Source organism: Canis lupus, chromosome 18 (assembly GCF_048164855.1).
Source record: "Canis lupus baileyi chromosome 18, mCanLup2.hap1, whole genome shotgun sequence".
Taxonomy (NCBI): domain Eukaryota; kingdom Metazoa; phylum Chordata; class Mammalia; order Carnivora; family Canidae; genus Canis; species Canis lupus.
This window is the reverse complement of record NC_132855.1, coordinates 60,636,997-60,649,679: the sequence shown is the minus strand read 5'-3', so window position 1 is coordinate 60,649,679 and position 12,683 is coordinate 60,636,997.

Below are 12,683 nucleotides of genomic sequence, written 5' to 3'. Positions count from 1 at the left end.
TCATCCCGTCAAGTGCCCCCCTCAGTGCTCGTCATCCAGTCACCCCCACCCCTGCCCTCCTCCCCTTCCACCACCCCTAGTTCGTTTCCCAGAGTTAGGAGTCTTTATGTTCTGTCTCCCTTTCTGATATTTCCCACACATTTCATCTCCCTTCCCCTCTATTCCCTTTCATTATTATTTATATTCCCCAAATAAATGAGACCATACAATGTTTGTCCTTCTCCGATTGACTTATTTCACTCAGCATAATACCTTCCAGTTCCACCCACGTCGAAGCAAATGGTGGGTATTTGTTGTTTCTAATGGCTGAGGAATATTCCATTGTATACATAAACCACATCTTCTTTATCCATTCATCTTTCCATGGACACCGAGGCTCCTTCCACAGTTTGGCTATCGTGGCCATTGCTGCTATAAACATCGGGGTGCAGGTGTCCCGGCGTTTCATTGCATCTGAATCTTTGGGATAAATCCCCAGCAGTGCAATTGCTGGGTGGTAGGGCAGGTCTATTTTTAACTCCTTGAGGAACCTCCACACAGTTTTCCAGAGTGGCTGCACCAGTTCACATTCCCACCAACAGTGTAAGAGGGTTCCCCTTTCTCCACATCCTCTCCGACATTTATTGTTTCTTGTCTTGTTAATTTTCCCCATTCTCACTGGCGTGAGGTGGTATCTCATTGTGGTTTTGATTTGTACTTCCCTGATGGCAAGTGATGCAGAGCATTTTCTCATGTGCATGTTGGCCATGTCTAGGTCTTCCTCTGTGAGATTTCTCTTCATGTCTTTTGCCCATTTCATGATTGGATTGTTTGTTTCTTTGGTGTTGAGTTTAATAAGTTCTTTATAGATCTTGGAAACTAGCCCTTTATCTGATACGTCATTTGCAAATATCTTCTCCCATCCTGTAGGTTGTCTTTGAGTTTTGTTGACTGTATCCTTTGCTGTGCAAAAGCTTCTTATCTTGATGAAGTCCCAATAGTTCATTTTTGCTTTTGTTTCTTTTGCCTTCATGGATGTATCTTGCAAGAAGTTACTGTGGCCGAGTTCAAAAAGGGTGTTGCCTGTGTTCTCCTCTAGGATTTTGATGGAATCTTGTCTCACATCTTTCATCCATTTTGAGTTTATCTTTGTGTCTGGTGTAAGAGAGTGGTCTAGTTTCATTCTTCTGCATGTGGATGGACAATTTTCCCAGCAGCATTTATTGAAGACACTGTCTTTTTTCCAGTGGATAGTCTTCCTGCTTTGTCGAATATTAGTTGACCATAGAGTTGAGGGTCCACTTCTGGATTCTCTATTCTGTTCCATTGATCTATGGGTCTGTTTTTGTGCCAGTACCACACTGTCTTGATGACCACAGCTTTGTAGTAAAACCTGAAATCTGGCATGGTGATGCCCCCAGCTCTGGTTTTCTTAGGTGTAAGGTTAGCTTTTGTATTTGAGTTCTTTCCAGTTTTTGGATGGATGCTTGTATTGCGATATATTTCCCCCTTAGGACTGCTTTTGCTGCATCCCAAAGATTTTGAACGGTTGTATCTTCATTCTCATTAGTTGCCATGAATCTTTTTAATTCTTCCTTAATTTCCTGGTTAACCCTTTCATCTTTTAGCAGGATGGTCTTTAACCTCCACGTATTTGAAATCCTTCCATACTTCTTCTTGTGATTTAGTTCTAATTTCAAAGCATTATGGTCTGAAAATATGCAGGGGATGATCCCAATCTTTTGGTACCGGTTGCGACCTGATTTGTGACCCAGTATGCGGTCTATTCTGGAGAAAGTTCCATGTGCACTTGAGAAGAATGTGTATTCAGTTGTGTTTGGATGTAAAGTTCTGTAAATATCTGTGAAATCCATCTGGTCCAGTGTATCATTTAAAGCTCTTGTTTCTTTTGAGATGTTGTGCTTAGAAGATCTATCAATTGCATAAAGTGCCATGTTCGTGTCTCCCAGTATAAGTGTATTATTATCCAAGTATGTCTTAACTTTGGTTATTAATTGATTGATATACTTGGCAGCTCCCACATTAGGGGCATAAATATTGATGATTGTTAGGTCCTCTTGTTGGATAGATCCTTTAAGTATGATAGAGTGTCCCTCTTCATCTCTTACTACAATCTTTGGGATAAATTTTAACTTATCTGATATGAGGATGGCTACCTCTGCTTTATTTTGAGGACCATTCGAATGATAAATGGTTCTCCAACTTTTTATTTTCAGGCTGGAGGTGTCCTTAGGTCTAAAATGAGTCTCTTGTAGACGGCAAATAGATGTTGTGTTTTTTTTTTTTGTTTTTTTTTTGTTTTTTTTTTTATCCAGTCTGAAACCCTGTGCATTCTGATGGGATCATTAAGCCCATTCACGTTCAGAGATACTATTGAAAGATATGAATTTAGTGTCATGATAATACCTATTTAGTCCCTGTTTTTTTGGATTGTTTCCTTGGACTTCTTCTTTCTTTAAGAGAGTTCCCCCTTAGTGGTGGAAGGGGAGATGGGCAGGGGGTGGGGGTGACTGGGTGACAGGCACTGAGGTGGGCGCTTGACGGGATGAGCAATGGGTGTTATTCTATACGTTGACAAATTGAACACCACTAAAAAATAAATTTATTTTAAAAAAGAGTCCCCCTTAATATTTCTTGCAGAGCTGGTTTGGTGGTCACATATTCTTTCAGTTTCTGCCTATCTTGGAAGCTCTTTATCTCTCCTTCTATTCTGAATGAGAGCCTTGCTGGATAAAGTATTCCTGGCTGAATGTTCTTCTTATTTAGGACCCTGAATATATCCTTCCAGCCCTTTCTGGCCTGCCAGGTCCCTGTGGAGAGGTCTGCTGTTAGTCTAATACCTCTCCCCATAAAGGTTAGGGATCTCTTGTCTCTTGCTGCCTTAAGGATCTTCTCTTTATCTTTGGAATTTGCAAGTTTCACTATGAAATGTTGGAGTGTTAAACAGTTTTTATTGATTTTAGGGGGGGAGGATCTCTCTATCCTCTTAATCTGAATGCCTGTTTCCCTTCCCAAGTTGGGAAGTTCTCAGCTATGATTTGTTCAAATACACTTTCTCGTCCTCTGTCCCTTTCGGCGCCCTCTGGAACCCCAATTAAACATAGATTTTTCCTTCTGACACTGTCATTTATTTCCCCTAACCTTTCCTCATGATCTTTTAGTTTTCTTTCTCTTTTTCCTCAGCTTCCTTTCTTGCCATCAACTTGTCTTCTATGTCACTCACTCATTCTTCTACCTCATTAACCCTTGTCATTAGGACCTCCAGTTTGGATTGCGTCTCATTCAATTGATTTTTAATTTCGGCCTGATTAGATCTAAATTCTGCAGTCATGGAGTCTCTTGAATCCTTATGTTTTTTTTTTTTTTTTTTTTTTTTTTTTTAGAGCCACAAGTAGCTTTATAATTGTGCTCCTGAATTGGCTTTCTTTTTTTTAATTAATTAATTTATTTATTCATGATAGAGAGAGAGAGAGAGACACAGGCAGAGGGAGAAGCAGGCTCCATGCCGGGAGCCGGACGCGGGACTCCATAGCAGGACTTCAGGATTGTGCCCCAGGCAGGCACCAAACCGCTAAGCCACCCAGGATCCCCCCGAACTGGCTTTCTCACATGGAATTGTAATCTATATTCTGTAACTCTGTGGGAGCGAGTACTGTTTCTGATTCTTTCTTTTGTGGTGAGTTCTTTCTTGTCATTTTGCTCAGTGCAGAGTAGTTAAAAACAAGTTGTACTGGAAAAAGAAGAAAAATAGAGGAAAAAGAGGGGGGGACAAACAAAACAAAAAAACAAGTAGGGGTATCCTTTGATTGTATATACTGTAAATCCCTCAACTTCCCCTGGAACTTTCCAGTGCTGCTTGGTCAAGAACTTGCTCTTCCCCTGTCCTTCCAGCTGGTTTTCTGGGGGAGGGGCCTGCTGTGCTGATTCTCAGGTGTGTGTACCTGGTGGAACTGCACAGCCCCCATCTAGGTGTATGGCTCAGTGGGAGCTGTTTATCCTGTGAGGCCCCAGCTCCCTGGCGGCCCTGCCCAATCCCAGGTACAAGGTTACACCAGGAGGAACAACAGTGGCGGCGGCCAGCTCTCCCAACTCTGGAGTCAGGTCCCGCAGTAACTACTGCAGCTCCCAGCCCACAGAGGCCTGGATGCTCCGGGGGCGGGGGGAGGGGGGGGGCTCTGCACAGCTCCAGCCGCCCGGCGGCAGGAGCACGTCCTTGCTGCCCTGTGTCCTCCTGGCCTCTGCCTGTCCCTGGGGGAGCACCGGATCCTGGGCTATGTCCCCCAGCGCCCTGGGCTCCCGGGCCTGCACCACTAGAATCGGGCTCCTGGAGCCACGCAGCCCCCTCTGCGTGGAGCTGCCACCAGAGCCACTGCCCTAGCTGCTCCTGGGGCCCCAACGGGGTGCACCCTGCAGCACCTTAGGGAGCTCAGCCCACAGTGTGTGGCGGGCTCTCCCCGGGTTGCAGTTCCTCTGTTAGTGCCCCTGGGAGCCTGAGGGCATCCCTGCCCCTCCTGGGATCCACTGAGCTCCCTGTGAGCGCCTTTTCATCCGGGAAGATTGGGAAAGCTCCTGCTTCCTAGGGACTGGGCTTTCCTGTCCTGGGGGCACTCACGGCCCAGCCTTAGCCCGGCTCCTCATGGGGGCCCTCCCCCTTGTATGCGTTTTTATTTCTTTATTTTTTTCCATCTTCCTGCCTTGATAGAAGCGCTAACTCTTCTCACTGTAGCATTCCAGTTGTTCTCTCTTTAAATCTCAGGTTGAATTCGTAGCTTTTCAGGATGATTTGAAAATTATCTAAGTAAGTTGGTGGGGACAGGTGACTTGCCCTACTCTTCCACCATCTTGCCCCACCTCCAAATCCATTGTCTGGAAGCATTTCCCATGTGTTTTATTCTAGGAGTTAGTTTAGAAATTTCATCCATTTGAGTTGTTTTCTGTATATGGTATAAAGTAAGAGTCCAACTTCTTTCTTTTACATGTGGATATCCAGTTTTCCCAGGACCATTTAATGAAGAGAAAATACTTTCCCATTGACATCCTTATCAAGGATTGTTTGGCCACATATCCAAGAGCTTATTTCTGGGCTTTCTACCCTGTGCCTTTGGTCTATGTCTGTCTTTATGCCAACACTTCATGGCTTTGATTACTGTAGCTTTGCGGTATGTTTTGAAATTAGGAGGTTTGAGCCCATCAGCTTTTCTTTCTCAAGATTGCATTGGCTATTTGGGGTCCTTTGGGCTTCTGCATGAATTTTAGGATTTTTTTCTCCTTCTGCAATATCCTTGAATCTGGGGATCTCTTTGGGTAGAATGGGCATTTTAACAATATTAATTCTTCCAATCCATGATCATGGGATATCTTTCCATTTATTTTAGGGTTTTCTTTAATTACTTTCAGCAACATTTTGCAGTTTTTATAGTACACAAGTCTTTCACTTACCTGGATAAGTTTATTCATAAATATTTTGTTCTTTTTAATGCTATTTAAAATGTTCATATTTTGAACTATCTTCACACTGCAGATATAAATCCAATTTAGTGTGTTGTTGAATTTAGTTTCCTCTTATTTTGTTGAGGATTTCTGCATCAACATTCATAAAGGATATTGGCTGCTAGTTTTCCTTTCTTGTCATGTTCTTGTCTGGCCTTGGTAATAGGGTCATGCTGCTTCATAAAATGAGTTTAGGAGGATTCTTTCCTCTTTAATTTTTTGGAATATTTTGAGAAAGTTTGGGTTAATTTTTCTTTAAATGTTTGATGAAATATGGGCAGCCCAGGTGAATCAGCAGTTTAGTGGCGCCTTCAGCCCAGTGCGTGATCCTGAAGACCAGTCTTGTGAATAAATAAATAAAATCTTTTTTAAAAAGTTTGATGAAATCCTCCATTGAAACCATCTGGTTCAAGCTTTTCTTTGTTGGGATGGTTTTGATTCCTGGTTAAATATCTTTGAGTTATAGATCTGCTCAGAATTTTTATTTCTTTATGATTCAGTCTTGCTAGGTTTTATGGCTGTAGGAATTTATACATTTCTTCTGCATTATCCAATTTATTTTGGTATTCATTGTTCAAAATAGGCTCTTCTGATCCTTTTTATTTTTTTTAAGTTTCTTGAAATTATTTATTCATGAGAGACACAGAGAGAGAGAGAGAGAGAGACAGGCAGAGGGAGAAGCAGGCTCCATGCAGGAAGCCTGACATGGGACTCGATCCCTGGACTCCAGGATCACACCCTGAGCCAAAGGCAGACGCCCAACCCGCTGAGCCACCCAGGTGTCGCTGATCCTTTTTATTCCTGTGGCATCGATTGTAATGTTTATCCATTTCATTTTTGTTTTTTGAATCCTCTCCTTTTTTCTCAGTTATTCTAGCTACAAGTTTGTCAAGTTTGTTGATCTTTTCATAAAATTAGCTCTTAGTTTCAATACTTTTTCAATGGTTTTCTATTCTGTTTCATTAATTTTTTCTCTAAATGTTACCTTTCTTCTAGTAACTTTGAGTTAGTTCATTATTTTTTTCTCTAGTTCCTTAAGCTGTAAAGTTAGGTTATTGATTTAAGATCCTCCTTTCTTCCTTTCTCTCTCTCTCTCTTTCTTTCTTTATTTCTTTTGTAGGTATGTACCACTATAAACCTCCTTCTTAGCACTGCTTGTGCTATATTCCCAGTGTTCATCATCCCAGTATCCTGGGATCGAGCCCTGCATCAGGCTCTCTGGTCAGTGGAGAGTCTGCTTCTCCCTCTCCCTCTGTGTACTATCTCTCTCAAAAAAAAATCTTTTTTTTTAAATAGTGTTTGTGTAATTTTTACCTATATATGTGTTGTTTTGTTTTGTTTTGTTTTGCTGTTGATCTCTAGTTTCATTCCACTGTGGTCAGAAAAGTGAGTTGGTATGACTCAGTCTTTTTAAATTTGTTAAGACTTGTTTTGTGGCCCAACATGTGATCTATCCTGGAGAATGTTCTGTGTGCACTTGAGAAGCAGGTACTACACTGCTTCTTTTGGGTAGAATGTTCTGTATATTTCTGTTGGGCACAGTTTAATCAGTAGTGTTATTCACGTACTCTGTTTCCTTACAGATGTTCAGTCTGGTTGTTTGGTCTGTTGCTGAAAATGAGATGTTGAAATTTCCTACTGTAATTGGATTACTATATCCCCCTTCAGATCTATCAGTGTCTGCCTCACATATGTGGGTGCTCTCCTGTGGAGATGGAGAGTGGAGCCACCCCAGGCTAACATGCCACAGGCACTCCCCTCCTTGTCAAGGTTCAGAATACTCTTTTGAATAAATGCTTTCAATTTTTTGTATGCTTTTGGTCAATTTCCAGTCTTTATATACTTGTTTTGACAACTTTGTCCCATTTTGCTGTTAGCTTTCAGGAAGAGGGTTTGTTGAATTCCTCAGTCAGCCATTTTTAAAGGGTTGTGTAGTCTCCCCACTCCTCCCCTTATTCATACATGGAAAGAGGCACTAGAAGGTAGATTTCATGGACCTGGGAAGAGAAATGTGTCCTACAGCATAACTTGTGCTGGAACCCTGCCCCTTCCAACACACAGCCCTCCCAGGATCCATTCAGGCATCAGGATGATGTGTCACAGACATTGGAGCCATCAGCTCAATGCCCTTGCCTCAGAGTCTCCATTGCACCCTCTGGCCAAGTCCCTAGCACTTCTAGACACCTGCAACCTGATTTCAAACTTCTTGTGATGGGACGGAAAATAATGAGCATTGGAGACAGTTACTTTCTCAATATTTCCTGTCTCATTTGGCATAAAGTGAATTTTACTCAAATTTTATCTATGGATGGTCCTGTATGATTCTCTAAACTAATTTTAAAAGATATTTTTGCATAAGCATCCTGGATTAATAATTGCCTATATAAGAAGTAGGTATAACAAAAGTACTGTGAGACAGTCAGCTTTTTATTTCTAAATTAATATTATTTGAGATTCTCTAATTGTATGACTATAAAGACATAGTGAATAGCTCAAGATCTACAATAAGAACACTACGTATCTCATTTATAGGTTATTTAATTTTTAAAAATGTTATCATTAAAGGTGCCTTGCTGGCTGTCAGTGGAGCATGCAACTCTTGATCTCAGGGTCATGAGTTCAAGCCTCATGTTAGGTGTAGAGATTACATAAATATTAAGAAAAAATACTTCAAATTTTTTTGAAAAATAAATAAAATGCTATTATTAATAAGCTGGCCCAGTAAACTCCTTTAAAATCCTTGGTTTTAATTCTAAATTGTGACTGTCCAAAAAATAACCCATTTCCTCTTCCAGCCAGCAACTCTCCATTGAGTATCTATTTTAGTCTGCTTGGGCCACCATAACAACAAACCATAGACCGGGGCGTCTACACAGCAGACATTTATTTTTCATATTTTTATGGGTTGAGAAGTCTAAGATCAAGGTGCCAACTGATTTGGTTCCTGGCTTACAGACAGCCAGTTTCTTACTATGTCCTCACATGATGGGGAGAGCTCTGGTCTCTTCCTCTTCTTATTAGGACACTAACCCCCTGGTGGAGGCTTTACACTCATCACCTCATCTAAACCTTTTGTTTATCTGGAGATGTCTTAATTGCTCTCTCACTTCTTGGATGGGAGTGTCAGAGGGAGAGAAGAGAGTCTTTTTTTTTTATTCTTGATTTTTTATTTTTTTTTATTTTTTATATATTTTATTGGAGTTCAATTTGCCAACATATAGCATAACATGCAGTGCTCATCCTGCCAAGTGCCCCCCTCATTACCCGTCACCCAGTCACCCCAACACCCTGCCCACCTCCCTTTCCACTACCCCTTGTTCGCTTTCCAGAGTTAGGTGTCTCTCATGCTTTGTCACCTTCACTGATATTTCCACTCATTTTCTCTCCTTTCCCCTTTATTCCCTTTCCAGAGTGGCTGTACCAGTTCCCCTTCCCACCAACAGTGCAAGATGGTTCCCCTTGAAGAGAGAGAATCTTAAGCAGGTTCCAAACCCAGCATGGAGCCCGATGTGGGGAACAATCTCATGACCCTGAGATTGTGACCTGAGCCAAAATCAAGAGTTGATGCTTAACTGATTGAGCCACCCAGGTGCCCCTATCCCTCATTTTTGAAGGACAGTTTAGTCAGCTACCGAATGCTTAGTTGACAGTTTTCTTTTCTTTTACAATGACCTACAAGTTTTCTAATGAAAAATTGACTTATGAGAAGCTTTTGCACAGCAAAGGATACAGTCAACAAAACTAAAAGACAACCTACAGAATGGGAGAAGATATTTGCAAATGACGTATCAGATAAAGGGCTAGTTTCCAAGATCTATCAAGAACTTCTTAAACTCAACACCAAAGAAACAAACAATCCAGTCATGAAATGGGCAAAAGACATGAAGAGAACTCTCACAGAGGAAGACATAGACATGGCCAAAAAGCACATGAGAAAATGCTCTGCATCACTTGCCATCAGGGAAATACAAATCAAAACCACAATGAGATACCACCTCACACCAATGAGAATGGGGAAAATTAACAAGGCAGGAAACCACAAATGTTGGAGAGGATGCAGAGAAAAGGGAACCCTCTTGCAGTGTTGGTGGGAATGTGAACTGGTGCAGCCACTCTGGAAAACTGTGTGGAGGTGCCTCAAAGAGTTAAAAATAGACCTGCCCTACAACCCAGCAATTGCACTGTTGGGGATTTACCCCAAAGATACGGATGCAATGAAACGTCAGGACACCTGCACCCCTATGTTTATAGCAGCAATGTCCACAATAGCCAAACTGTGGAAGGAGCCTCGGTGTCCATCGAAAGATGAATGGATAAAGAAGATGTGGTTTATGTATACAATGGAATATTACTCAGCCATTAGAAATGACAAATACCCGCCATTTGCTTCAACGTGGATGGAACTGGAGAGTATTATGCTGAGTGAAGTAAGTCAATCAGAGAAGGACACATTATATGTTCTCATTCATTTGGGGAATATAAATCATAGTGAAAGGGAATATAAGGGAAGGGAGAAGAAATGTGTGGGAAATATCAGAAAGGGAGACAGAACATAAAGACTCCTAACTCTGGGAAACGAACTAGGGGTGGTGGAAGGGGAGGGGAAGGCAGGGGGTGGGGGTGAATGGGTGACGGGCACTGAGGGGGGCACTTGACAGGATGAGCACTGGGTGTTATTCTGTATGTTGGTAAATTGAACACCAATAAAAAATAAATTTATTTAAAAAAAGAACTGAAAAACAAAGAAAAATTGACTTATGATTTTATTTAGAATTCCTTGTATGAATCAAAACCACAATGAGATTCCACCTCACACCAGTGAGAATGGGGAAAATTAACAAGGCTCCTGCTTCCTAGCCACAAATGTTGGAGAGGATGCGGAGAAAAGGGAACCCTCTTGCACTGTTGGTGGGAATGTGAAATGGTGCAGCCACTCTGGAAAACTGTGTGGAGGTTTCTCAAAGAGTTAAAAATAGATCTGCCCTATGACCCAGCAATTGCACTGCTGGGGATTTACCCCAAAGATACAGATGCAATGAAATGCCGGGACACCTGCACCCTGATGTTTGTAGCAGCAATGTCCACAATATCCACATTGTGGAAGGAGCCTCGGTGTCCATCAAAAGATGAATGGATGAAGAAGATGTGATCTATGTATTCAATGGGATATTACTCAGCCATTAGAAATGACAAATACCCACCATTTGCTTTGACGTGGATGGAACTGGAGGGTATTATGCTGAGTGAAATAAGTCAATCGGAGAAGGACAAACATATATTCTCTTTCATTTGGGGAATATAAATAATAGTGAAAGGGAATAAAGGGGAAAGGAGAAAAATAAGTGGGAAATATCCGAAAGGGAGACAGAACATGAAAGACTCCTAACTCTGGGAAACGACCTGGGGGCGGTGGAAGGGGAGGAGGGCTGGTTGTGGGGGTGACTGGGTGGCGGGCACTGAGGTGGGCACTTGATGGGATGAGCACTAGGTGTTATTCTGTATGTTGGCAAATTGAACCCCAATAAAAATGAATTTATTATTTAAAAAAGGAATAGAGATATAAAGGATAACCAAATGGAAATTTTGGGGACTAAACAATACAATAACCAAGCTAAAAGTCCAACTGGGGAATGGAAGGGGCAGAGAAAGGAATCAGTGAACCTGAAGATAGGACAATAGAACTTACCCAATCCAGGGATCTCTGGGTGGCTCAGCGGTTTGGCGCCTGCCTTTGGCCCAGGTCATGATCCTGGAGTCCCAGGATCGAGTCCCACATCGGGCTCCCTGCATGCATGGAGCCTGCTTCTCCCTCTGCCTGTGTCTCTGCCTCTCTCTCTCTCTCTCTCATTAATAAATAAAATCTTTAAAAATAAAAAAACCTTACCCAATCTGTAGTAACATAGAATAGAGTGAAAAAATGTGAACGAGGACCTGTGGTACTATTACAAAAGATTTAACATTAGTATCATCGAAGTCCTGGAAAGAGAGAAGAACAGCAGTCGGGCTGGAAAAGTACTCAAAGAAATAGTGACTTAAAATGAAGGAGATTCTCACACCTGCTCAACATGGATGAACTTTAAGGACATTATGTGAATGAAATAAGCCAGACACAAGAAAGATACAGTATGATTCCATTTATATTAGGTCCCTAGAGCAGTCAAATTCATAGAAACAGGAAGTAGAGCAGTGGTTACTGGGGGCTGGGGAGAAGAGGAAACGGAGTTTTCAATGGGGACAGTTTCAGTTTTACAGGATGAAAGGGTTGTAGAGATAATTAGCATTGATGGATACACAAAAATGTACATATAACAACACTGAACTATACGCTTAAAAATGATATATTTTATGTCCTCCGTGTTGTGCCCTTTACAATGTTCTAAAAAATTAGGACTTGCTCTTTGGAAGACTTTGGTAAGAGGATGATGAAAAGATAAGCTGCCAAGTGAGAGAAAATATTTGTAAACCACATATCTGACAAATGACTAGTCTCCAGGATACATACAGAACCCCCAAATTTCAAAAGTAAACAATCCTATCAGAAAATGGACAGAAGACCTGGACAGATATTCCACTCAAGATAATCAGATGGCAAATGAAACCATTCTGCAGCAATCACACTGCTAGGCATTTATCCTAGAATAATGAAGATGATAATCACACAGAAATCTGTACCTGAATGAAGCAGGCTTATCTGAAACAGCCCCAAACTGGGAGGGATCTAAATAGCCATCAGTGGGTGAGTGGCTCCACAGGTTGTGGTACGTCTAGGCCATGGAACATTACTCACCCGTAAAAAGGAATGGACTACCAACAGTTGCAACTCTATTCATGAATTGCCAAAGAATTATGCAAAGTGAAAAAGAGCCAATCTCAAAAGGTTTCATGCAGGTTGCTCCATTCTTAAAATCACAAAAGTAACAAATATAAGTTGTCATGGTTGAAGTGTTAAGATGGGAGGGAAGTGGATCTGGCTGAACCCAAAAAAGGGGGGTAACATGAAGAATCCTTGTGATAGAAACATTTTGTAGCTAGCCTGTATCAGTGTCATCAATTTCAATTTCCTGGTTGTCATCACACTATAGTTTTGTGAGATACTACTATTGGGGGAAATTGGGTAAATGATGCCTGAGCTTTCTATATAGTTTCTTTCACTGCATTGTGATTCAAGAATGATCTCAGAAGATAAAACTTAA